Raw genomic sequence first — 26901 nt, 5'->3', positions numbered from 1 at the left:
CAAATGCTAGTGATATTGACTATTATTACCTGATACTTCGCGTATCCATGGTTGATATCTATTATCAGTAAGCCAAGCTTTTATAAAGCTTAGTTTACATTTTTTGATTGATTCGTCACACATTTCCATATCAATTATAAAAGGACAAAAAAATCAAAAAAAGATAAAAAGAGAAATAGAAATATAATGTGAAAATAATATGTATGCGTGTGTCACAGAAAGAGATCAGGATTCTTATTATTTGTTATTTGTCAAAATATTTTGCGATCCTAAATCGTCTCTCTCCGTATATGTATATGTATATAAATGTGTATGGAAAACTATACCTTTTAATCTCAAATATATTCTTCCAATATTAAAAAGTCAAGATGTATGGGATACGATACACGATGTGATCGAAAGACGGTACACGAAGTCATCGAAAGACACATAAAATTGTCACGTATCGTGAGATAAACAATGGAAAATCAAGATCGTTGTTTCTTTCTTCTATTCAGCGAGCAGCATAAACTCGACAGCGAGCAGCATAAACTCGACAACGCCGTTTGTGCGATGACAGGTTAGTCACAATTTATTATTATTTAAGAAATATAAATCACATTATCAGCATTATCAATCTAATTTAATATGCTTCATTATCGTATGCGTGTACGTGTGCCTGCGCGCGCGCGTGTGTATGTGTGTGTGTGTGTGTGTGTGTGCGCGCGCGCGCGCGCGCGCGCGTGTGCCTGCGTGCGTACGCGTGTACGCGTGTATTAAAATTTTATCATTATCTGATATCAATAGTATAATCAGTAGTATAATAATGTTACTATTATATAGTTTATGTATTTTAGAGCAAAAGAAAAAGTTCGCTAATATGCTGCAATAGCAGCAAAAACAGCATGAGCTGTAGATGCAGCAGTTAAGAGAGCAGCATGAGCTGCAATTATAGCTGCGGGAGCAAGTAAATTTGCTGCTAAAGAGAAAAAACGCTTTTGCTGACAAATATAAAAATTTGATATGATACTAATATGTAAATAATTTTATTAGATCTTTAAAAAGATTATCTGTGAAATCTGTTATATTCAAATTAATTGCTAGATCAGAAATTTGTAAACATTATTATTATATTTAAGTGTTCTATATAATATTGATGATCCAATAAAATTATTTCCAGATCTGTTAATTTGTAATTTTTAGATTTTTCAACAAAAATGTTTTTTTATACAGAAACAACAGCCGCAGCAGCAGCAGCAGCAGCAAGATAATGGTATTATTTATTGAAATAATTATATGTATATAAATACACACATATGTCATGTATAATACATATATATATAAACATATTAATATTTTGACATTTAATTATTTTCAATGCCTTATAGAGGAAATAGTGGTGAGCGCTCCCATGCAAGATGGGCCTTGCAACGGAGGGGAGGGGGTTATGCAGCATAGTTGGAAGGGGGGCTGGAGAGGAGAAAGAGGCCCGAAAGAAAATAAAGGAGGAAGAGGCCGAGGAAGAAATAGCAGAGGAAAAAGTATTATAATAAAAAAATATTATTTTAAATAAACAAAAATATAAAAATAAAAACATTTTATTATTTGAAATAATTTAATTTAATATATAATATTTAATTTTATATTTTTTTTATTGTGAATATATATATTTATATATCAGGTATACAAAAAAGTTCTGAGCTTTTTTTTGTAAAATTCAATCTTTATTCAAAAATAAACAAAAAAATATTAATCAGCGAAATATTTCTCGTTTGCATCAACGACCTTTTGTCATCTTTCGGGTAGCTTGCGAATATAAGAAAATATGCTTTGCTTCAAAATTTCACGGATATGTATGCATGCCTGTATATATGAGTATATATATATGTATACATAAATGTATCTAGGTGTACAAAAAAGTTCTAAGCTTTAGATTTCATACAACCGAAATAATAATTTAAATTTTATATATTTTCCCGCCCTTTTGCGGTTTTAAAGCGTTGACATTTGGCTTTCTAAAATGCTATACGATTTGGCGTTTGATGCACATAACCTCAAAAATCAGTAGTGTTCACGATGGCAATAACAAAAGAGCATATTCGATTTTCCATCCATTTCGCGTTTCATCTGAAGAAAAATGCTGCTGAAGCCACTGCAATGATTTGTGCTGCATATGGAGAGAACGCTGTAAGTCATACTACATGTAAAAGATGGTATCAAAAATTTCGCAAAGGAGATTTCAGTCTTGAAGATGAACCGCGTGCTGGACGCCCTCAAAAGATTGAAACGGACGAATTGCAAGCACTGCTGAATATAAACTCTGCGCAAACTGAAAAGGAGTTTGCAGAACAGATTGGCGTTACGCAGCAAATCATTTCCGTATGTTTACATACGATGGGAAAGCTTCAGAAAGAAGGCAGATGGGTTCTGCATGAATTGTTCGAAGACAACAAAAATCGTCAGCGTGACACTGCACTCACTTTGCTTTCAAAGTTCCGGAAAAAAGATTTTCTGCACAAAATCATTACAGGTGATGAAAAGTGGATTCTTTATGTTAACCCTAAACGCAGAAAATCATGGGTTGACCCTGGTCAATCTTCGACATCGACGCCAAAGCCCAATATCCACGCCAAGAAGGTTTTGCTCTGTATCTGGTGGGATTGGAAAGGTGTGTTGTATTACGAGTTGTTACAACGGGTGAAACAATCACGACAGATCGCTACCAACAACAATTGACCAATTTGAGCAATGCATTAGAAGAAAAGAGGCCATTTACTGGCCAAGGACGTCGTAAAGTGATCTTGCTTCATGACAATGCTCGACCACATGTTGCGAAAGCGACTCAGGACCATACCTTTGCGTTAGGCTGGGAACTTCTCCCGCACGCGGCGTATAGCCCAGATATGGCGCCTTCCGATTATTACCTATTCCGGTCGCTGCAGCATCATTTGGCTGATACACATTTCGTGAGATTTGAAGAGATACGAAAATGCATTGATGACTTTATCGCTTCGAAGCCGGTGAGCTTCTATCATCAAGGAATTCGCAAGCTACTCGAAAGATAGCAAAAGGTCGTTGATGCAAACGGGGAATATTTCGCTGATTAATATTTTTTTGTTTATTTTTGAATAAAGATTGAATTTTACAAAAAAAAGCTCAGAACTTTTTTGTACACCTAATATATAACTCCTAGGCGCATTTTTAAAAGTATTGTTAGTATTGTTCTTTCTTCTAACTCCGACCCGGGTGAGTTGTTTATATGTTTAAAGTCTTTTGTACAGCAAAATGTTGTCACAAGTTAACCTTTAAGGTCGATAACAAAACTGTAATTTTCTAACTTTTTTCCTCTTTTATATGAAATATACAGACCGGTGCATTATTGTCTATACTTCAATTCTGGAAAAGGATTTTTAATTCTGTACAATCAATGAAAAGATTACCTTGTCTGAAAATAATTGACTCAATTGATATCTCCAGCCTTAAGAATATACGAGAAATGATTGTAAAAAATTAGTCGAGCGGCCAACGGATGGCGCCAGCAATGCAGTTTGATATACACCGGCTGGTATTGAACTCGATAACAGCGCCGCGAAGACTCCGATCCGAATATGACAGATCAATACAAAAATATAATGTATAACCGATCATTCTGGAGCATAGGCGAGTGCTCCATTTTCGGCGAATAAAGATTTGATGTAACGATCCACGGATATTCTTCGTTGAGTCGGCATTTGGGAAAGACATCTCAGATCAAGGTCATTAATATTTTTTTAAATAAAAACCCTTATTTTTTATTACATATTCTTGTAGCCTAGTTGGCCAGATCAGTGATCGGTCTTGCCTTAGTTGGCTGAATCAATGATCGGTCTTGTCTTGATTGGCCGGATCAGTGATCGGTTTTGCCTTAGTTGGCCAGATCAGTGATCGGTCTTACCTTATAACTTAACAAGTACTTAACGAAAAGTAACTTTATTATAGTGTTTTGGAAAGCTCTCGAGATAAACTACAAGAATATGTAATAAAAAATAGGGGTTTCCATTTAAAAAAACGTTAATAACCTTGACCTGATTTTGACAAGGTCACTCAAACTCAAGTTCACATTTTCATCATGTATCTCCGTTCAAGCAACTTTCGTTTAAAAAATTTTTCAATAAAATCATCGATTCGCGAGATAATCGACCATATCACTTAAAATGAAACACCCTGTATATAAGCGTTACGTTTATATGTTGTGTTGTCAAAATATATTTAGTGATTTTTGCATTAAAAAGACTGTGTCAATTTCTTATATCCTATTCCCAGCATCTCCTTGCCTTAAAATTCATCACGTGGCAAAGACTCCAATTTCGAACCGCGACCAATATAACGGACATGCACTTGAATTCGAACATTAAAAATTATCATCAACGGACATCCTGACAAAAACCCACCTTTATATAAATATTTAAAAATAAATACTGTTGCGGCCGTGCGGTGTTCTGTTCGGCGCTGTTGAAATTAATATCAATCGATAAGAGTTTGAATAGAGGATCGGCCCTTGGCAACGCGTCGTTCTCCGACTGTTATTCAGATTTGACGGCCAGATTCCGCGGTGGCCGGACACGTTTCTGTACCGTTGGTTTAATAAAGAGCGAGCTTTTCTTTTAACAGTGTTCTTCCTTTCCGAAAGCGCTCCGCCGAGTATCGCGATCTCGGGAAGTAACGCCGCGAACGCGACAATTTTGGGGGCTCGTCCGGGATCGAATTTTTCGATTCGCGCGCGCGCGCGTGTGTGTGTGTGTGTGTGTGTGTGTGTGTGTGTGATAATGACGGAGTGACAAACAGAAGAGACAGGGACTGGACAGGAAGAGGCGAAAGGTCGGAGAGTGATCTCTGCGAGAAAAAGGGCTTGTATTCGAGCGGAAGGGCCGGAGACGTCTCCGAACTTGGAGGAGATTCTTCGCTTAACGCTGGAGGAGCTTCGCTCTCTGAGGGAGGAGCGCGCTCGTCGAGAGACGGAAACATTTTCAATGCCCGGTCCGCAGGAAGAGATTTCGCAACGTCCGATATCAGGCCAGTCATTTCCTTTTTCAAATTTTAGTTCCGATTTGAAACTTAAGCCCGATACTTATGACGGTAGTGTTCCGTTGCGCGAATATCTTACGCAGTTTAATTTAATTGCGCGGGCGAATAATTTGGGAAACGCGGAGAAGGCTGTCGTATTAGCGTCATGTCTCCGAGGAAAAGCGCGTGCGATTTTTTGGAAGGGGGCACGGATTTTGAGAACTCTCAATTTGAAAATTTGGTCGCGCGTTTAGAGCTACGTTTTGGAGAAAATTTATCCTCGCAAAATTATTATTATCAATTTACGAATCGAAAACAGAGAGTCAGAAAAGATTTAACTGCATTAGGCTCGGATATCGAGCGTTTATCTCGATTAGTTTATCCTGAATATTCTCCCGGAGTTCGTGACAAAATTGCTTGTTCTCAATTTGTAGTTGCATTGTCTGATGTGAATGTTAAACAGACATTGCAGCTAGAAGGGTTAACATCTTTGAGGGCCGCGGTAGAAAGAGCTTTGGCTATTAAAATTATTAGGGAGAATTGTTTAAAAGAGCGGAGAAATTTTGATTTTAAAGAGGTTAAAGATTGCTCGAATTATAAGAGCAATCCTGATTTAAACGGGTTCAAAGTAGAATCTTGTGGAACGAGGGGTTTAAATTTTAAGAAAAAGAAGAATTTTAAAATTCAAGAGAAAAAGGAATGTTGGCAGTGCGAAAAACAAGGGCACTTCCGTTCCGAGTGTCCATCACTTTCTGTTTCACAGCAGGGAAAATAGGTTTTGTCGAACTTTCTGGGGCGGGCTCGACAAATGGAAGAAATGCCCCGGGTGTTTGTAGACGTTTTGAGAGAGGGTGTGAAAAATCAGGAAATTTTGTTTTCCAAGGCTCTCTTAATGGGAGAGACTGTTTTTTTAAATTGGATACGGGCTCCGATGTGACCTTGGTGAGTAGTAAATTTATAGGGAGAAAAGGGAAGCGTTTTTCAGCAAAGGAAGAAAATTTGAGATATCCTACGGGAGAAAGGGTCCCGATCAGTTTTAAAATGTTTGCTAAGATAAAGTTAGGGAGATTTAATTTAGAGTTACCGATTTTCGTTGCCGATATTGTATTTTGGGCGCGGATTTCTTTTCACGAATAGGGATGCAAACTGTAATAGAATCTTTTCTCCGTGGAGGTCATAGGGAAAATTTTTGTCGTTGGATTAAGCAAGAGGACGAAGCTGTGCCCGCGGAGTTGGAAGAATTCTTTAATAATAATTCCCGAGAGTTGGAGGAAGATCAGAGAATAGTTTTCGCTACATTGTTGCGAGAATTTCGTGACGTGTTTTCGGAACAAGCTGTTGCAGGAAAGTGTGAAGTTCTTCAACATAAAATTGAATTAATAGATTCTTGTCCTATCAAACAGGCTTCTAGGCGAATTCCAATTCATATGCGTTCAGAAGTTGAAAAAATTATGGAAGACATGAAAGAACAAGGGGTAATTGAAGAATCTTCAAGCCCTTGGATTTCTCCAGCAATTTTGGTAAAGAAGAAAGATGGATCTCTTAGATTTTGCATTGATTTTCGGAAATTGAATGCGGTTACGAAAAAAGATTCTTATCCGCTACCAAGGGTTGACGATCTTCTTGATCAGTTATCGGGAAATGTCTGGTTTTCTACTACTTTTCTACTCTGGATTTGAAGAGTGGTTATTGGCAACTGAAAATTCGTCCCGAAGATAGGGAAAAGACTGCTTTTTCTGTGGGGAATGAACTTTGGCAATTTGTTGCAATGCCTTTTGGTTTATGTAATGCCCCGGCTACCTTTGAACGTCTTATGGAACGGGTGCTTCGGGGTTTACTTTCAAAAATTTGCCTGGTTTATTTAGATGATGTAATAGTATTTTTATTCTCAAAACTTTTGAGAAAATGAAAGAAAATTTAAGAGAAGTTCTTCTGAGATTTCGTGCTGCGAAACTTAGTGTTAACCCAAAGAAATGTGATTTATTTAGGAGACAAGTAAAATATTTGGGTCATGTTGTTTCTTCTGCTAGAATCGCTACGGATCCTGAGAAGATTGAAGCGGTCACTGAGTGGCCAGTTCCTCAGAATAAGAAACAGGTCCGAAGTTTTCTTGGATTTTGCTTTTATTATCGGAAGTTTGTTAAGGGATTTTCTTCAATTGCGAAGCCTCTTTAAGTTAACTGAGAATTTGACTAAATTTGAATGGACTGAGCAATGTCAAGAAGCATTTTTGAGGTTAAAACAGACATTAACGTCTGCACCTTTTCGTTCCTTTCCGAAGGGGGAAGGAAAGATGATTTTGGATACGGATGCTTCAGGTTTTGGAATAGGAGCGGTACTTTCACAAGTTCAGGACGGCTATGAGAGGGTCATTGCTTATTATAGTCGGGTTTTGAACAAATCTGAGCGGAATTATTGCACAACAAGAAGAGAGTTATTAGCTTTAGTAGATTCGATGAAACATTTTCATCATTATTCGTACGGAAAGAGTTTCTCTATTCGAACTGATCATGCTTCTTTGAGATGGTTGATGTCCTTCAAAGACTTGGAGGGACAATTGGCTCGCTGGATGGAAAGGTTACAACAATACGATTTTGATATTGCTCATCGAAAGGGGATTATACACAGTAATGCCGATGATCTTTCGAGACGCCCTTGTATAGAAGAAAAATGTAGATTCTGTTCTAAAGTGGAAGTTCAGAGAGGGCTTTTTGAGGATAAAGTAGTTGCTCGTATTGTTTTGCGTGAGGATTCTTCTGAGGATTGGCGAAGGGCTCAAATAGAGGATCAGGAACTGGCAATGTTTTTACTTGCCAAAGAAAATGATTTGCGACCTTCTTGGGAGGAAGTTTCTTCGAAAGGATTGTCAGCCAAGATCTATTGGCATCAATGGCATGCCTTGTAAGTCCAAAATGGGATTTTGCATAAGAGATGGGAGGCTCTTAATTTGAAAAACAGTTTTCTTCAGTTGATGGTCCCGCGAAGCAAAGTGAAGCAGATTTTAGAAGAAGCTCATGATACTCCTTCTGGAGGGCATTTCGGGATCAATAAAACGCTGGAAAAGATCTGGAAGAGTTTTTATTGGGCAACCTGTAAGAAGGATGTTGAGGAATGGTGCAGAATCTGTAAGATTTGTATTGCGAAGAGGGGTGCTGCGGATAAGGGGAAATCTCCTTTGCAGATCTTTAATTCGGGAGCTTCTTTTGAGAGGATTCAGATGGATATTTTAGGCCCGTTACCTGTTTCTTCTTCAGGCAATAAGTAGTTGTTGTAGATTGTTTTACTAAATGGGTAGAGGCTTTTCCTTTGAAAAATATGAGAGCTACTACGGTAGCAGAAATTTTTGTTAATCAAGTTGTTTCTAGATATGGGGTCCCGTTGGAATTTCATACCGATCAGGGAAGGAATTTTGAATCACAGCTCTTTCAAGAATTAATGAGAATTTTGGGAATTAAGAAAACGAGGACGACCGCTCTTCATCCTCAGTCTGATGGTCAAGTTGAAAGACAACATCAGACAATTTTACAGTATTTGTCAAAGTTTGTTGAAGAGAATCAAAAGGATTGGGATCGTTGGATTCCTATGTTTTTTCTTGCCTATAGGACCTCTAAACATGAGACTACAGGCGTAACTCCTTCAGAATTGTTTTGCGGAAGAGATCTTACCTTGCCGATGGATTTGCTAAGAGGTACTCCTCCCAGTTATGGTTTTTCCGAGTCAGCGGAGGAGTACGTTCGGAATTTGCGGCAGAAGCTGGATGAAATTCATCAGAGAGTAAGAGAGAGATTAGAATCAAGGTCTTTGAAGATCAAATGCCGCTATGATCGAAAGGCTAGGCATCCCGTTTTTGAGGAAGGACAGGTTTGGTTATTTAATCCTCATCGTAAGAAGGGTAGGTCTCCCAAACTACAGAACGATTGGGAGGGGCCTTTTGAGATAATTAAGAAAATTAATGATGTAGTTTTCTGTATTTCTCGTTCAGGTGGTCGGAAAAGCAAGGTTGTGCATGCCGACAGGTTAGCTCCGTTTAGAGAAAGGGAAGAATTTTAAGTAAAGGTTTTCGGGGCCCGATTTTCCAATTTTGATATTACTTTTATTTCTTGTTAATTGTTTTGAGTTACTGTGTTCTGTTTTATCTTTCTTTAAGCTTCTTTCCGTCGTGAGAAGCGTCGTGGGGAGATCCTCGAGCCTGAGCACCAAGCAAGATCTTCAAGCTCATGCTTCAAACTAAAAAGAAGTCTACCTCGTCCCCAGTTTTCCGAGTCGTGGTTTTTCCGGGGGACGATGGGCGAATGCCGAGGCAGGGGCTTAGTGTGTCTTTTAGAAAGACGTAAGGGTCCACGACGATTACCCCCACTTTGCCCGAAAAATGGAAGAGAGAAGTGCGCAAAGCTCAAGACGAAGAGTCAAGAGTGAAACGCGCGAAAATTTCAAGAACAAGATTCTTCTGAAGAGTAGAGAAGACTGGGATTAGAAGTAGCGGCGCCCGGTAAGGGCAGCAGCCCAGGGTAGGGCAGGAAGTCGCCAGGAGCCCGGAAGTCTTTTCCAAGAGAAAGTTCTTGAAAGAGAAAGAATTGTCAGGACGACAATTTTATGAAGAGGGGGGCAGTGTTGCGGCCGTGCGGTATTCCGTTCGGCGCTGCTGAAATTAATCAATATCAATCGATAAGAGTTTGAATAGAGGATTGGCCCTTGGCAACGCGTCGTTCTCCGACTGTTATTCAGATTTGACGGCCAGATTCCGCGGTGGCCGGACGCGTTTCTGTACCGTTGGTTTAATAAAGAGCGAGCTTTTCTTTTAACAGTGTTCTTTCTTTCCGAAAGCGCTCCGCCGAGTATGAAATTTTGAATTTAATGGTCTTCCACGTATAATCTAATCGTTCCGTTTTTCTTTTTTACAGAAATTATTCGCGCACAATAGGGAGAAATACTCGGCTGGATAATGTCCCGTTTTAATAAGTCGTCGATTATTTCTCGGATCTGCAATCGTTCGACATGAGCAAAACGTCGCGGTGCAAAGACATAAATTGAATTGTTCTTCAAATGGACACGAACAGAATAATCGTCTTTGATAGGTATGATTTTTGAATTTTCTATGGCCAATATTTCTTCCATCAATCGTTTCTTACTTTCTAAACTAAAATCTATTCGCCAATTATCTGTTCCAGACTCCTGACCGAGTCTTCTACGTAGAGAGGGAGATCGTTAAAAAGATTTACCTCTGCTCTTGTCTCATCAATCTCCGTCTCTCTCAGCTTATATATTAAAGTAAGTTTTTCTTTCGCTATAAAGTCTCGATCAAAAATCAAATCTCCGTGGAATGCTTTTTTTTATAATATATAGACTCACATTGAATTTTCGATCCGCTAATAAATTAATTGTCAAATCAACTGGTACCATACTAATAATATTCAATGGTGTCTTATTTAAATTGATTAAATATTGATGCGGGCAAAAGAAGATTAATATACGATTTAATATAAACTCATAAACGCTATAACTAACAAATGAGACTGGACTTCCAGTGTCCATTAACGCAGACAAATTACATTCTTTGTTACAGACAAAATTTACTTGCACATGTGGTTTGGTGAGCTCCAACCAGTCACTATCTTCTGCCGCAACCAATGTCACAGCTTCTACCTCTGTGTCCTCAGATACTGCCGTATGCTGCCTGAACCATCTGTTGCTAACGAGCGGGAGTTCCTCTCCGCTGCCGCAAGGTCGGATAGTCATACTGCCAATGTCCCTTCTCCTTACAGAAGAAATAGATAAGCTCACTTCTGCAAATTTTATGTGAGTGCCATTTTCTGCCACAGTTTCTGCAAGCATTGTCTCTTGATTTACTAGTGTTCGCGGACGCGAATGATTTCTTCTCAATGTCTATTCCTCCTTCAGTAATGTTCCTCATTTTCTCCAGGAACATCCAGTGAAATGTCCACAGTGACCCTCAAAGCACTCTGTGTCACTCCGTTTTTAATAAGTGGATGTCGTCTCTAGGTAGGTAAATCTAATTGTTTCAATAGTGTCATTTTTGCGAACACTTAGCGTTGTTCCGTCTGACGCACCATGAACTTGCGCCACTTTATCATCTCGTTGAATCCATGCATTTATATTCTCATTTTCAGAGCCTGCGAACTCCAGAATCTGGGACACCAGCCACGTCACGATATTTCCCGTTGACAGATTCTCAGCGAACAGCACCGGCTATATTTCTTGGGCAAGTGAGAATCCCATCGGCGAAGCACCCTGCTCAGATCTCGGATCTTCCAGTATGTTATTCTCTGCGTGTAACATTGCTGACGGTTTCTTCGTCACGGTGCTACCCGATCTCATTTGCAGTACCTGGTTCATAAACTTTTGTTGACTCCTCTGTATTTCTTTTTGTTGCAGGAGGATTGTCTCAGCCATCTGGGACAACACTTGTTGAAACACGGCCGTTGTTAACACTGCATCGCTGCTGATACCTCTGCCGCTCCCTCGTGCTCTTCACGAGCAAACTTGATCCGTACCACAGATGCGATAGAATCGCATCAATGAGGACCGTCCTGTCCTCCGACACCGAGAGGCGGAATCACTTCGATTTCTTCTGGAATTGCTCCAAGATTGCTTTTTCGTAGAGGGTCCGACCCATTGCTCTAGTTTTTGGCATCGCTTCCGCCGGTGAACCACGCACTGCTCCGGATTCCCGAACACCGAACCGATTTTCGCACGACTAACTTTTGTGCAAGTGGGCTGAATCCCACTTCTGATAATTAATAACTATAGGATAATTAAATTGTATTGTCGCGTTCGCGGCGTTACTTCCCGAGATCGCGATAATGAAATTTCATTAAACAAAAGTATCCGTTTCCTATAATTGAAGACTGTTTATCTAGATTATACGGCAAGTCGATTTTCACGTTGTTAGATCTCAAGGACGGATTTCATCATATAAGGGTACACGAAGAAGACACGAAATAATATTTTGCAACGCCCGATGGACAATATGAATATAATACGAATATAAATATTTACCGTTTGGGTATTCGGAAGCTCCTGCGGAATTTCAAAAACAAATCCTCTTATACAAATCCTCGATATGCTTATCTGTGATGAAAAAATTATCGTTTACATCGATGACATTCTCATAGCAATGGAAACAATAGACCAGAAACTTGCGGTTCTATCGGAAACTCTGACATATCTAAAAAATACAAGTTCCATTTGAATTATTCGAAATGTAAGTTATTGCGTAAAGAAATTGAATTCTTGGGGTATGGAATTACGGAATTGGGAATTACGCTTAGCCCGCGTCATACGGAGGCTGTACAAAATTTTAAACGTCTAACGAACGTTCAAAGATTCTTAAGTGAATTATTTTCGTAAATTTATAAAATTCGATTAAAGCAAGACCATTACAAAATCTTTTAAAGAAAGAAGTAGAATTTAAATTTGACGAACCGTGTATTGAATCATTCGAACGTCTAAAAAAAGAACTTACCTCGTTTCCGATATTAGCATTATATAATCTCGCGACGGAAATCGAATTGCATACCGATGCTAGTTATTTGGGGCTCGGAGCGATATTATTGCAGAAATAATGGAATGATAATTGGGCGGCAATTGTTTAATTCAGTCAGACCACAAATTGAGCTGAAAAAAATTATCATAGTTATGAACTTGAAATACTAATGATAATACGCGCGGTTAAGAGATTTCATTTGTATCTATACGGTTTAAATTTTACAATAGTTATCGATTACAACACATTGATTTACGCGATTAATAAAGCTAACTTCAAAATCCAAGAATTGCAAGATGGACACTTACCCTTCAGAATTACCGCTTCAAAGTTGTGCATTATCCCGGTAAAAAGATACACGTAGATGCTCTCAATCGATGCATAAGATATGTTGATCGAACAAGAACTTGAATTCCGTCAATTAGTCGACCTTAGAATAAAAGAAATCGTAAATTATTTAGAATTACACGACGATGACAAATTCAAGCTAGTTGACGGTTTAATTTATAGAAAAAAATAATGACGGTTTGAAATTCGTTGTTCTGGATGCAATGGTTTCTAATATATTACGCGCACATCACGACGAGATGGCGCATGTTGGAACAGAAAAGACTTTGCAAGATATAAAAGAATGTTTTTGGTTTCCCGGTATGCGCATATGGGTAAATGAGCATATCGACAATTATCTTACCTATATTATGGCCAATGACTCCATGAACTATTTCGAAGGGAAGACGCCGTTGTACCCCACTTCTGCATCTGTAATTCAGATAATACATATAGGTACATAATACATATAGGTACATAATATAGATAATACATATAGATTATTTCGAGCCGTTGCAAGAAACGAGCAGCGGGGGGTTTAAACATATATTGGTAATTGTCGATGTTTATCTTTCGTTTTACCTGATTGCACATAGTCAAGTCAACCTCGACGAAAGAGGTAATTGGAGCTTTGAAAAATATATTCGTTACATTTGGTAACTCGACTGTATAATAGTGCCGGATAGAGAAACGACATTCACATCGAATGAGTTCCGTGAATTCATAACAAAATCAAATTAAGCATAAAAAGATTGCGATGACTGCGTTTTGGGCGAATGGGGTGGCAGAGAGAATTAATCGATTTCTAAAAACTACTTTAACTAAATTGTTAAATGAGCCGACAGAATAGAAGGAGAAATTGAATATTATGCACTATATTGTAAACAACACTTACTTATTCGAGCATTAAGGCGTCACCGTCAAAATTGATGTTCGGTTTCGAACAGCGATCTCACTCAGATTTTCCGCCGGCTCAATTTACTAGGGAAGAATAGATGCAGATAAAAGCTAAAAGACAAAAAGCGCGTGGCGTAGCTCTTACAGCGACTGAAAAAATATATCACTATAACAAAGAATACTGCGATGCATGGTCACGAAAACCTACCGAATTCCAAGCAGGCGAATATGTATTTGTCCGCGAGACACGAATAAAACAGGTGTTAATACGAAATTAAAGGCAAAGTACAAAAGACTGTATCTAGTAGCAAAAGCGCTTGGAAATGATAGATATGTGATAAAAGACATACCTGATTTCAATTTGACCGCGCGTCCACTCAACACAATTCTCTCGTCCGATCGGTTAAAAAAATGGGTGAAAATATCCCATCCGGACGAAAAATAGCGTAGAAATAGCCTGAAACAATAATTGCGTAGTTCTAACAAGGAAAGTATCGGAAGTGTCCTCCCCCGATTTTAATGAGCTTTAATGAGATTTTAATGAGTATATTAAAATATGGACAAAAATAAGAAACATATCTTTTTTTTTATCTGCGTTCTCGAACGTTAAGAGGGTGAAATCACCCCTTGAAAAAAATCAATTTTTTTTTCCTGAGTAAATATCGTCCAAACTGTTAAAGATATCAAGAAAAGTTTTAAGCAAAAGTTTTGCGGCTGCAAGTGTACTTTACAACAATTTATTAAAATTTTTTTAAAATATTATATTTTTGAGCCCCCCCCCACTCTCTCCCCCTAATTTCAAAAAATTTTTTAATTTTTATAAAGACATGAATTCAAGAGCATTTTATGCTGAATACAACGATATATAATAAAGTTATTTTTCGAAATCGCATTTTTTGGGAAATGAGCGAGAAATACGTCTATATACGCGCTCCATACGTATTCATCTCAAACCGCATTGAATGCGCGGGACAAAGGTGAATATGATGCAGTTCGTCAGTACTGTATCAGTGCAAAAATAATTATTGAAATAAGAGCTTTTTTATAATAATAATAATGAGAATAGTAATAATAGTAATAATAATAGCAGGTTTTGTTAAACGAAAGTCAAATATTTTTGATGAGGTATTAGAAAACGTACGAAGCACTGGATATTTAGTATTTGGATATTTAGAAACAAATTACAAATAAAGAAATGATTGTAAAATATGACTTATTTAATTTTATAAAATATGGTTTATTTAATTTTGGTTTACGGCAGCTATCGCAATGCTTACGGTAACTATTGCAATGTTATGAATATATTTTATTGATCAATATTTATGTTTCGTGTCGTAATATTTTATTATCGCAACGCTACGCAAGAAATATATTTGCTAAGGCATAGCTTTATTTGCATATATTATTTACATAAGCATTGTTTGCATGAACATTAGTATAAAAGAATGCAAATCGCAGCGAATTCACAGTTTTATAATTAATTTCATTCTCTAAAGTATTGTCAATTAACAAGTGAGAGATACGAACTTAATAAATGAATATGTACTTAAAAAAAAGTTATGGAAGTTTTTATTGCTGTTTATATTTTCATACATTTTTTATTTTATAAATTCTTTAAGTTGAAATTATAGTTATTTATTTTAATTAACTTAAGAATTTTTTAATCAATTTATTAATTTTGATAATATTTTTAAAAAATTTTTAAATATAGTAATACATAATCTATATATTATTCATTCTTCTTATTCAACAAATTTTTTGTAAAATAATCAGTTATTACAAAGATACATTAAATTCATTATTAAATTAGCTATTTAAATAAGTAATTATTTAAATAATTAACATAAAATGAAAGAGGAAAAATCATTGGATTTTCAAACCGCATTTGATATATCAGATGCAGAAAAATAGAATTCATTGACGACGAAGAAAATTACGCATACAATGTAAAAAAATGTTATATAACGTCGATAATACTTCGGTAAAATATATAAAGAAAAGCAGTTAAATTTTGAAGAAGTAGTAAGATAAATTCAAGAAAAATTGAAGGAGTGAAACAAAGGTTTCGAAATTTTTTTCAAAATTTCACCCGATACTTATGTAAACAATATATGCAAATAAAACTACATCTTCACAAATCTATTTCTTGCGTAGAGTTGAGATAATAAGATATTATGAAATATAAATGTTGATCAATAAAATATATTTATAACATTTATAACATTGCAATAGCTACCATAAGCATTGGAATAGCTACCGTACGACCAAAATTAAATAAGCGATATTTTATAAAAATAATCATTTCTTTATTTGTAAAATTGTCTTGTTTTTAATTATCCACGGTACTGCATATATTCTCTGATATATCATTAAAAATATTTGAATATTGTTTAATAAACCCACTATCATTATTAAGATTATGATTATTATTAATAAAAGGAAAGAGAAGCCAATGAACGAGCGAAAGTGAAATGACGTGACAAAAACAAATTCGAGTAAACAATATTTATTATAAAAACAATAATTAACAATATCACCTTCAATATAAATTTAATATTGTACGTTTCGGCTTCACGAAGCCTTCTTCAGCAATTTTTCTTAACAAAAACGATAAAAAATATGAATTTTATATTGAGAGTAACTCTGGTAATTGTTATTTTTACAATAAATATTGTTTATTCGAATTTGTTTTTATCACGTCACTTCGTTTTTGCTTGTTCACTGGCCTTTCTTTCCTCTTGTTAATTTATATGAGCTGTCTGATACAATTTTGCTCTGATGATTATTATTATTATAACAAAAAATATTTGAAAAGTATAAAACAAGTATTAAAAAAAAAGTATTAAAAAAGTATTAAAAAGCTCTTATTTCAATAATTATTGTTGCACTGATACTGTACTGATGAACTGCGTCATATTCGTAACGTTGCCCCGCGCAGCCATATTCACCTTTTACGATTTCGGAAAATGACTTTATTATATAGCGTTGTATTCAGCATAAAATGCTCTTAACTTCATGTCGTTATAAAAATTTAAAAATTTTTGAAAATTAGGGGGAGGAGGGCTCGAAAATATAACATTTTTGAAAAATTCAAATACATCATTGTAAAATGCATTTGCAACCGTAAATTTTTGTTTAAAACTTTTCTTTAAAACTTTTCTATCATTAACGATTTGGATGATATTTACTCAGGAAGAAAAAAACCGATTTTTTTCAAGGGGTGGTTTTGTCCTCTTAACGTTCGAGAACACAGATAAAAAAAAATATATGTCTCTTATTTTTGTCCATATTTTAACATACTTGAATTAAAATCGGAGGAGGGGACACTTCCGTTGTACTTCCCTTGTAAATATAGTTAGGTTTATATTGTAATATTTGTACACATAAAGCTAGGCTAAGCTAGGAAATTCCGATGACTCGAAAGCAATATTATTTTTTTCATTTTATTTTAATGAATTCTTAATGTATTATTATTCATTTTATTTCTAATAGATTCTTAATATATTATTATTCATTTTTGTTCTAATGAGTTCTTAATGGAATATTAATTTAGATGTAATATTCGAATACATAAGGCATTCCTGATGACTCTCTTATCATTCTAACCTTCGAGTTTTTATCTATGTTAAGAAACTCTGATATAAAGCCTTATATAAGACGACACCAAAAAATAGTAAAAGTAGTAGCGTAGTAGTGCGATCTCAATCTCAGTTATCGAGTTAGTAGATCTCAACTCGTATGCTCTAAATCATAAGATCTATTACAAAAATTATTATAAGACATAAGAAATAAAAAATTTTAAACATATTTTATTTAAAAAATTGTTAAATAATTAAAAAAATTAGTTAAAAAATTAGTTAAAAAATTTTTTATTTAACAATTTTTTAATAAGATATTTTTTTATTAACTTTGCACGACTTTGCACTTTTTCAATATAATTTCAAGCTTTGAAATGAATTATTTTCACAGAAAGAAATGTTTAGTACAGAAAATATTACAATATATAAATTCAACTTTATTACGAACTTTATTTTGTAAAATTTTGTAATATTTTGTAAAATTATTTAATATTTCATATAAAAAAAGTAAAGAGAGGATTACCTTTCAACAAAAATGCTTTTATGCTTCGTCCACAATGATCCGATCAATGCTGAGACAGAAATCACTGATCCGGATTAGTCTAGGGAAATTTGGAGAGTTTATTGGTTGAGTGCCATTGCTTTGTCCGATCAGGGAGTCGATCATGTAACTTTTTCCCTAGGGCGGAACGTGAAAAGTGAAAAGTTTCACGTGAACTTACGTTCATGTACGATTTTGCGGGATCATGTAACTCTCTCAAACATGAAAATGTGAAATTTTTCACGTGAACTTTTTCGCTATGTACCTTAGTGGCGGAAAGGCGGAAATCTAGGGAATTAATAAATATGCTTCGGAATTAGAGAAGATTAGGGCTACGTTAGAATTAAGTATACGTAGTACATATACAATTGGTTGTTAAAAGATGTATATAATACTATACCAATAAAATAATTTTCATTAGCTATAAAACCTATGAAACTATGTTTCATGATTTCACTTTCCACGCATCCAAGCTATATACATAATCGCTGTACGTGAAAGTTTCATGTGAAATGTCAAGATGTGAAAAATGAAAAGTAAAAAGCGAAAAATGAAAAGTGAAAAATTTCACGTAAAGTTACATGATTGACCCCCCGAGATTTGATCATTTGTCATAAACACCCATTGTTTTGTCAAAATATATTTAGTGATTTTTGCATTAAAAAGACTGTGTCAATTTCTTATATCCTATTTCCAGCATCTCCTTGTCTTAAAAGCCGCCACGTGACAAAGACTCTAATTTCAAATCGCAACCATAATGGGCATTCGCTTGAATTCGAACATTAAAAATCACATCAACGGACATTCTGACAAGAATCCGCTTTTATTTAAATATTTAAAAATAAATACAAATTAATTATCCTATACCATCAAGATATTATATGAATGTTCTCTGATATATTAGACAATAGTACATATGATCACAGTACTTTCAGTATGAGTTCAGTATGAGTGTAGAATATTCGAATGATATCATGTGCTATTAGGATAAGCACATATTGATCTATTTATTTTCAATATTTATTGAAAATGAATCAAAATATATTAATAAAACTTTAAAAGAACTTTAAAAGAATTAAACTTTAAAAGATATCGAAATTCATTGATGTATACAACCCCAAACAGCACAAAATCGACTATAAAGTAAAAAGTGTCGGCTTATAGTTGTCATAAAATCGGCAGAAGTCTAAAGTCGATTTTAAAGTTAGACCGAATGTCAACTTATAACCGACTAATAGTCGACAAATGTCCCAACTATAGTTGGCTATAAATCAGCCATATCAGTCGACTTAAAGTCGACTTTATGACAACTATAAGCCGACACTTTTTACTTGGTTATGGCGACTAAGTTGACTTTTGGCAAACAATAAGCCGACTTTCAGCCAATGTTATAAGTCGACATCGATTAGGTTACGATGGTTATGTCGACTTTTTAGTCGACATTAAGTAAACTATTAGTTAATAAATAAGTCAACTTTAGGCGATATTTATAATAATATTAATAATGATATTATATAATAAAAAATTAAATGCAATTCTCTGTACAAAGCTTTTTATTATTGTGGAATATTTCAAATATCAACATAAACATTACAAACATTACAAACATAAATGTTTTCTTTTACATTATAGATACATATGTTTTTTGTTATATAAAATATACATACAAACTTAAGTTTGTAAAAAACTTTTTTTTATATATTAATATATAAAATTTTTGTATTTCTTTCTCAAGAAAGTGAGATGTCAAATATCCGAATAAATAAATTGAATTATTAGAAATTTGACATTTAACCATACTTGTGAGAATAGTTTCCATTGGATTGGATCCTTTGGATTGTCTCTTACTTTGCCCTCCTTAGTGAATGGCGTCTCAAACATAAAGACACGTTGTGATTCTGTTTGAACTTGATTTGTCGCACTTCTAGTTCCAATTTTTCAAAGTATGGCATTATCTAAATGTACGCTATCTTGGGATCCAATTTATTTATATCGACCGATACAGAATTCATTTTAAAATTCTCAGATCCAAACTTTTCACTATACTAACGCAATAATCGTTCAGATATCTCATACAATGATGTCATTTTGGATTCTTTATAGATGTATTCTTGGCCATTCTCCTCTTCAAAGTATGCCTAAATAATGGATGTATCAATTTTGTTATTTTATGATTTTCTTGATGACAAGTTTCGTTATTTCTTCATTATAAGTTTGATTATGCATGTATAAATTTTTTTTGAATTACAAAAATATCCATTCTGAAGTAATAATGTATCTTACCATGCCAAAGAATGCTACTCTGTAAAGCCTCCCGAACAATCTCTTTCCAGTCCGTATCATTTCTATAATTTTATTATAGGTTTGCGTCAAATGCGAGTAAGCTAAAGCTTTGTAATTTCTCTTCTTTTCGTACATGAGAACTATTAAACAATATAAGTGCCAAGCAATTGCCATTCGAAATGCTCGGTTTTCTCCAACGTATCGGCACAAACTTCTAATTGTTTGAGTAAAAAACTTTCGTTATATTGAATATCTTGCATCTAAAAATCTTGAACACCTTCAGATTAATATTTCTTATATCTATTCTTGATTTATACATACATGTAACACAATAAAAGCGCTTACAAAGGATAAACATGTAATACAGTAAAAACATACAATCTCAACATTAAGTTTGAGATTCCGTTCGTCTTTCAATATGTTCATGAAAATTTAATCAAAAGCCTCTGCGCTCCACGGATGAACTTTCCGCAATTTCAAATATTCAGCCATTAGCGCTGCTATATGCATTGATAATAAGCAGTCTTAAAAATTAAAAGTATATGTTATTAAAATATGCGTTAAGAATCTCATTGAAAGAATAACATTGAATAAATATTTAAAATACATAAAAATATATTTTTATGTCAACATAATAAAAATATGCATCTCTGAGAAATTGCCATCTTTGATATGATTCCTAGCCATCATCTCCAACCATGTATGTCTCAATTCGGGTGTGCTGGCATAAGAATTAGCCAAACTATGTTGTCGACCAGCATCTCAAGGTCATGTTCCCGCATTTGCGCAATTGCCATTAAAACTGTTTGTATTCTTTTATTAAAATCTTTCATTTCAATTGAAAAACCTGTACTCTTCATCACTTTATTAAAAGAGGCATAGCTGTTGATTAATGATAACGATTCTTAAAATCATGAATTGTTCAGACTAATTACATCCTTCAACATTTGAGAAAGTAAAATTATCACCTACAAACATATAATAGATTTTAAAGCTTTCAATTCTGCTAAAATCAACAAAAAGATAAAAACGTATGGCATAAATAAAACAAACTTAAAATTTTGCTGTATCTGCAAATGCACTCTGGTCCTTTCCGACTAGTAAACTCAAAATTACTTTGCGTGAGCAAACATACTAAAGCATAGGATTCCTGTTATATGGAACTTAGCTTACTATTACAGCAATTAGTAATTCATAACATAAGCGACCGCAAAGCACAGCATTGCCTACAAAGAAAAAATATATTCAAACTCTATGCATATTTTATATATCTATCATATGCTGTTTATCATTAAAGATGATTAATTATGCATTTATTTCTTTTCCGTTATAAAAAAAACTAAATTTTCTAAAATCTTAAAAAAATATTCACCTTGAAAAAGCGCAATAGAATAATTATTCAAAAAAGTCTCGAAGTCTAATAAAAACGTGACGAAGTAATGTCTCGGACTTATCGGACTTGAAGAAACGATAAATAAAATATTGAAAAACTCTTGCATAACAACGTTATCGCCTTTATTCGCAAAAAGAATATCCTGAAAAAAGTAAACTACATTAATATTTTGTGAATATTTGAAATTAATATGATTAAAAATACTATATGTATTTTAAATACTTATATTTAAATTTATCTTCAAAATCTATAAACATGCTTGTATTGACTTTTTGATGTCTTTAAATAAATATTTATTTATTGTATTACCTAAAAATGGTCAATCAGTCTTTCAATCTTTGACAATCAATTTTTGCGACATATTAGTAGTTGCTTTAAACGGGAGCATTAATAAACGTGTTTTAGGAAATCATTTACACATAAAATCAAGAAAACATAAAATTCACTTAATAATTATTATTTTAAAATGAATATAGAAGAAATCCAAGCAATCCAATGCGATTAGGCCAACTTTTGTTGCCATGTTTGTCTCTAATAGAGCTTGATACACTTTGCAGCTATTATTTTCAACTAGATTTTCTCTAGTAGCTGTATTGAGATAATGTGCTAGTAGTAAAACTTTCAGTGGTAAAGTCTGACGATGCCATTCTGGCGAGTAAAGTCATAGCTTTAATAGTATGGAGCTTACCAACATTATTCACGACATTCGCGACTATTTGTCTTTTATCAATATACTTGAAATGATACAAGCTCATTCTAAAAATAGAAAAAAAAGTTATTCACATAAAGTCTAAGAGTTATATCAGATGCATATCGATATAATTTCATCTAATAACAATGCTATTCATATAATAAGAAAATTTTACTATATTTTCGAAAAAAAATAAGCAGTTTTATTTTTTTCTTGCCATTTGTTACTTACTTAATCACTGTGAAAAAGCTCAGTATTTCTGTATCTCTGTATTTCTGTATTGTATTGCTGCCACCAAGCAGTCACTTGATAATTATCCAGACATTTAACAATAGGAAACAAAGTAATATATCTTTCATTTCCGAGAAGTTGCAACTTACACACCTAGGCGACCTGTGTCACACTCGACGTACGTGAATGTTTCTTTTTCTCAGCTATTCCATTTTCTGTTTCTTCAACTCCCGAACAATAGCGGTTTTTTGGGAAATATTGGATTGAAACGCACCAGACATCGTTGATGTATTCGATTCAACACTGATGCAAGAATATCTGTTAACTAATCCTTGGCCCGCAATGGCCGGCGAAATAAGTAGAAGGTCGTAGATGCATAAATATTCTTATAGGTGATTGTGTGTCCAAATGAAGAGTCAGTCTGTATAATATCAAAATTTTTCTTTAACTTTTAATTTATTAATAATTATTTATTTAATTAATCTTATTAATACTGTACACTTGTGAATAGATTTGGGTGTACCAGCAGTCGTAGAACTAGCATCATCTTTTGTTGTTAAGAGTGAGCTGCTAGTTGATACTCTGTTAGCGTCGTTCTGTTTAATTTCTATTTTGATCTCTTCTGATTGTAATCGGTGTAAATTGTCCAATACAATATTGTTCAATACAACCAAGCCACGATATATAAATGCTATTCAGTTGACCCTGAAATAATTAAAATTTAAAACACTTAAATAAATTATAGTCAAATTAAATTAATGAAAAGAAAAAATCTCCAATATTTTTTTCTTATGATACATTTCTACATACATTCATAATCTTTATAATACATACATTTTCTTAGAAATTGTACTATAAATGAATATAGTAATTACGAACAAGACGGAAATTGCATCTTATTCTGATACCTATTACTTACTCGTGTTTTGCCATTAAAGCGCCAATGGCAGCCTTATGAATTTGCATGATCTCATTGAGGGAGGTCCTAATTTCTTGCATCAGAAATGCTGTTTGCAAAAGTTTTCCGTGAAACAATATTCATTCATTAAATCTATCTTGTCAAATAAACATTTCATATCTATTTCTTATCTATGTTTAACATACACTAATTACAAAATGTAATTAAAATAATATATAACATTATAAATGTATACAAAACAAATAGAAAAATGAATATTGCATTTGCAGTGAATAATTCTAAATGTGAATTATATTATAACATAATAGGCGTGTTTGTTGATTAAAGATGCAAAAGAAAAAATAATAAATCATTATTTATGAAATAACGATAAAGTTATTTATATAAAGATAAACAAGCAAGATAAGGATAAGATGAACAAGGATGAATGAACTTTTAATTTTTCAAGTGACAGTGTGTCGCTAACATCAATACAAAGTTCTTAACTGAGTACTCATTTAAAAGTATTCCATCACATTTTATAAAGAACTTATAAGAAACATAACTTAAAATATTTAAATCATTTCACATATCATTTTCATCATATTATCAAAATGGACGGAAATTCAAACTGCCAGAAAGAAAAGAAACAAAATATATAAAATAAAAAATGAAAGTATGTTGTTACCTTGAGTATTATCCAAAATTAAATAGCAAATATTTTTTACATAGTATGAAAAGAACATGAAATTGTAATATTAATTTATGAAAGGATTTACCTTTGAACAAAGAAGACAGAAGATAAAAAAGACAGAGCAGGCAGCAGAGAGCAGAAAATTGCAATTGTTCCTTTGAATCTGTTCTGTAAAAGCAGATTGAAAATTAAATAGCAAATATTTTTACATAGAAAAGAACATGAAATTGTAATATTAATTTATGACAACGTTCATCCAAGAGTACAAACAAAAAAGGTAATATTGCTTTATTAATTTTACAATTTTTACAACGTAACCTCAAATTTTGAAAGGCATTAATTTTTCGAGAAATTAGCAAATATCCGAAAAAATATTTTTAAAATATATTTTTAGTAATATCTTCTAAATTTATTTTATAGTTTCTATTAATAATATCAAGAAAAAAAAGAGAATTACCTTGGATTATATCGCTGATCACATCAAGTCACGTTTTACTAATATCGCGCGTTGCGTTGTTACATAACCTAATGTGAACGCCGGATAGAAATCGAACAAACTCAGAAAGAATTATACTAGCGCTTAATGATTCGTTCCACTTAACGCTCACAATATTGACTTGGTGTCAAATATAAATATCAAATTAGAATTTTTATAATTTAATAACGCATCTGTATAATTAAAAATGAGCATAAATTTGACAATATTAGTCGATTAAAAGTCTAACATAAAAAGTCGACTTTAATATCCTCGCAAATAGTTGATTTTAAATCGACTTATTGTAAGACAAGTAAAATAAAGACAGAAATCATTACAGAAATAATCGGTTAAACGTCGACTTTACAAGTCGACTTCAAGTCGACTAAAAAAAGTCGATAATTAGTCGACAAACAGTCATTTGTGCTGTATGGATATAAAGATTTATATATATTTAATATATATAAAAAAATATATATATATAAAATATATAAAAATTTATATATAAAAATACAAATTTAATGATGTATATATATATATATATATATATATATATATATATATATATCATCAGTCGGCAGAAGAAGTCTAAAGTCTTTAGTCTAAAGTCTAAAGATTTTAGTTAGACTAAATGTCAACTTATAGCCGACTAATAGTCGACTTCTATGTCAAATGTTTGTTCCCGCCAGTTTGTTGGGCATTTAAATGACAGAGAACACTATAGAAAAACTCGAGAAGAAGTATGACAGATAATCAGTTACGTGATTAGTTACTTACTAAGCTCGCGTTAGTATAATTCAATTTTGTACACGCTAAAATCGGAAGAGTTGCACTTCTGTATATACTGTGATATCACACACAATAACTATTTTAAATATGTGGCAGCGGCTATTTTCTCGCATACACCGAAAACCCTTGGTACGTTCTGTTTCACGCATAATGCGCATAAATCGCATAAACAACCGTTCCATTTCATCTCAGTGTCGGTCCACAATAGATGATTTAAGTTTCAAGAAGTAAGAAATTGACCAATCATAGTCGATTATTCTTTTCATATTCGATTATAATTAGTCAATTTCTTACGTCTTAAAGCTTAAATTACCTATTGTGGACCGACACTTAGTGTCCAATAAATATTTAATCTTTAAATCGTAAGAAATTGACCAATCATAATCGATTATTCTTTTCGATTCGATTATAATTGGTCAATTTCTTACTTCTTAAAGCTTAAAGCTTAAATCATTTATTGTGGACCGACACTTAGGTACTATAAGTAAAACTTGTAGCTACGCGCGACTACGCATATAAGTTTTTTTTAAATCAGGCGTAGCCAATTAACGATAGCTGCTTCTTAAAAAAGTTCAACGTATAAAACTATGTTTTAATTATTTACAATTGTTATTTTTCTAGATTATAATCATATTATTTAATGAAAAATTTCGTTCTATTTTTTAATTTTAATTCAATAATTATTACTCACCGAAAATGTTCTTTGAATGCTGTTCTCGAATAGCCGAGAATAACTCTTTCGACATAATCGGATAATTTTTTTTATACGATTATTTCTCCCCGCGTAGTATTAATCATTAAAATGAGATATAATATCTTTAATTCTTTATTTAAAGTAAATTTTTCATTTTCATCGTCACTATTATTAATAAATTTTATTTCCATCAAATTGCATTTAAACCGTTCCGTTTCTAAGCGCGCATACTGCGCATTAGCGAACAGAACGCTATCCATGTCCGCAGCGCAGTGTCTGCTATCTATGCGTTCGATGTGTGAAACGTGCTACGTCCCGAGATAGCGTAGAACGGTTAATGGAATTTGGGAAGGGATATCTAATGTATTTATGTTCAATGGCGACGCTGGATACGATTACAAACTATATTTTCGAATTAGAACTCGCGACCGAGCGGAAATCGCGGGGAAATATTTTGTTAATATAATAATCGGGATATGATATTGTATTGTAAAGTTATGATTATTGGTGTAATTGGTTATGAACTTGTGATTCAAAGTTATTTAATATGACAGAAAGAAATGATTTGTTTGATTATTGTAAAATATTAAATGTATGTAAAAAAATTATGTAACACGAATAGTTACATTAAAATAATAATAATAATAAAGAAAATAATAATAATAATAATATAATAATAGTAATGAAAGTATTAATGAAAATTATATGGTGAAATATGGTGATGAATAAAATAATGCCATAATATCGGACATACAAGTTTACATATATATGAATATTTGATCTATGCAAAAGATGAGAGTGATATAAGCTTAATTATATTTAAAATGGGAATGAAAATCAGAAAATATTAAATAGAAATGATAAGAAAATAATGTGTAAATTCA

The 26901-nt window shown here is 33.5% G+C and overlaps 1 protein-coding gene and 2 long non-coding RNA genes across 15 annotated transcripts in view; 1 reads left to right on the top strand and 2 right to left on the bottom strand.

The window, feature by feature from the left end:
• Positions 1-26901, bottom strand: part of LOC148937306 (uncharacterized) — a 109500-nt gene that overhangs the window by 68347 nt on the left and 14252 nt on the right. The gene's annotated exons all lie outside the window — the stretch shown is intronic.
• LOC148937307 (uncharacterized) lies at positions 9886-11837 on the top strand. 2 transcript variants are annotated; one of them, XR_016138564.1, is made up of 6 exons: positions 9886-10290; positions 10586-10612; positions 10680-10818; positions 10943-11022; positions 11151-11294; positions 11416-11837. It is a non-coding gene; the product is annotated as an uncharacterized LOC148937307 (long non-coding RNA). The 2 variants fall into 2 exon arrangements; XR_016138563.1 differs by having other exon boundaries at positions 10586-10818.
• Positions 19405-25487, bottom strand: LOC105424956 (uncharacterized). 11 transcript variants are annotated; one of them, XR_016138553.1, is made up of 12 exons: positions 25312-25487; positions 24517-24728; positions 24145-24227; positions 23387-23474; positions 22967-23172; positions 22621-22888; positions 22234-22301; positions 21525-21687; positions 21206-21378; positions 20498-21120; positions 20153-20420; positions 19405-20007 (listed from the first exon to the last, which is right to left on the bottom strand). It is a non-coding gene; the product is annotated as an uncharacterized LOC105424956 (long non-coding RNA). The 11 variants fall into 11 exon arrangements; XR_016138551.1 differs by having other exon boundaries at positions 22468-22888; positions 25312-25483; XR_016138560.1 differs by having other exon boundaries at positions 21855-22301; positions 22468-22888; positions 23387-23518; positions 25312-25478.

This window comes from Pogonomyrmex barbatus, unplaced genomic scaffold (genome assembly GCF_055798465.1).
Source record: "Pogonomyrmex barbatus isolate J1 unplaced genomic scaffold, ASM5579846v1 scaffold15, whole genome shotgun sequence".
In the NCBI taxonomy this organism is placed as follows: Eukaryota; Metazoa; Arthropoda; class Insecta; order Hymenoptera; family Formicidae; genus Pogonomyrmex; species Pogonomyrmex barbatus.
The sequence above is the reverse complement of the archived record's forward strand: the minus strand, read 5'-3'. Positions and strand labels throughout refer to the sequence as shown.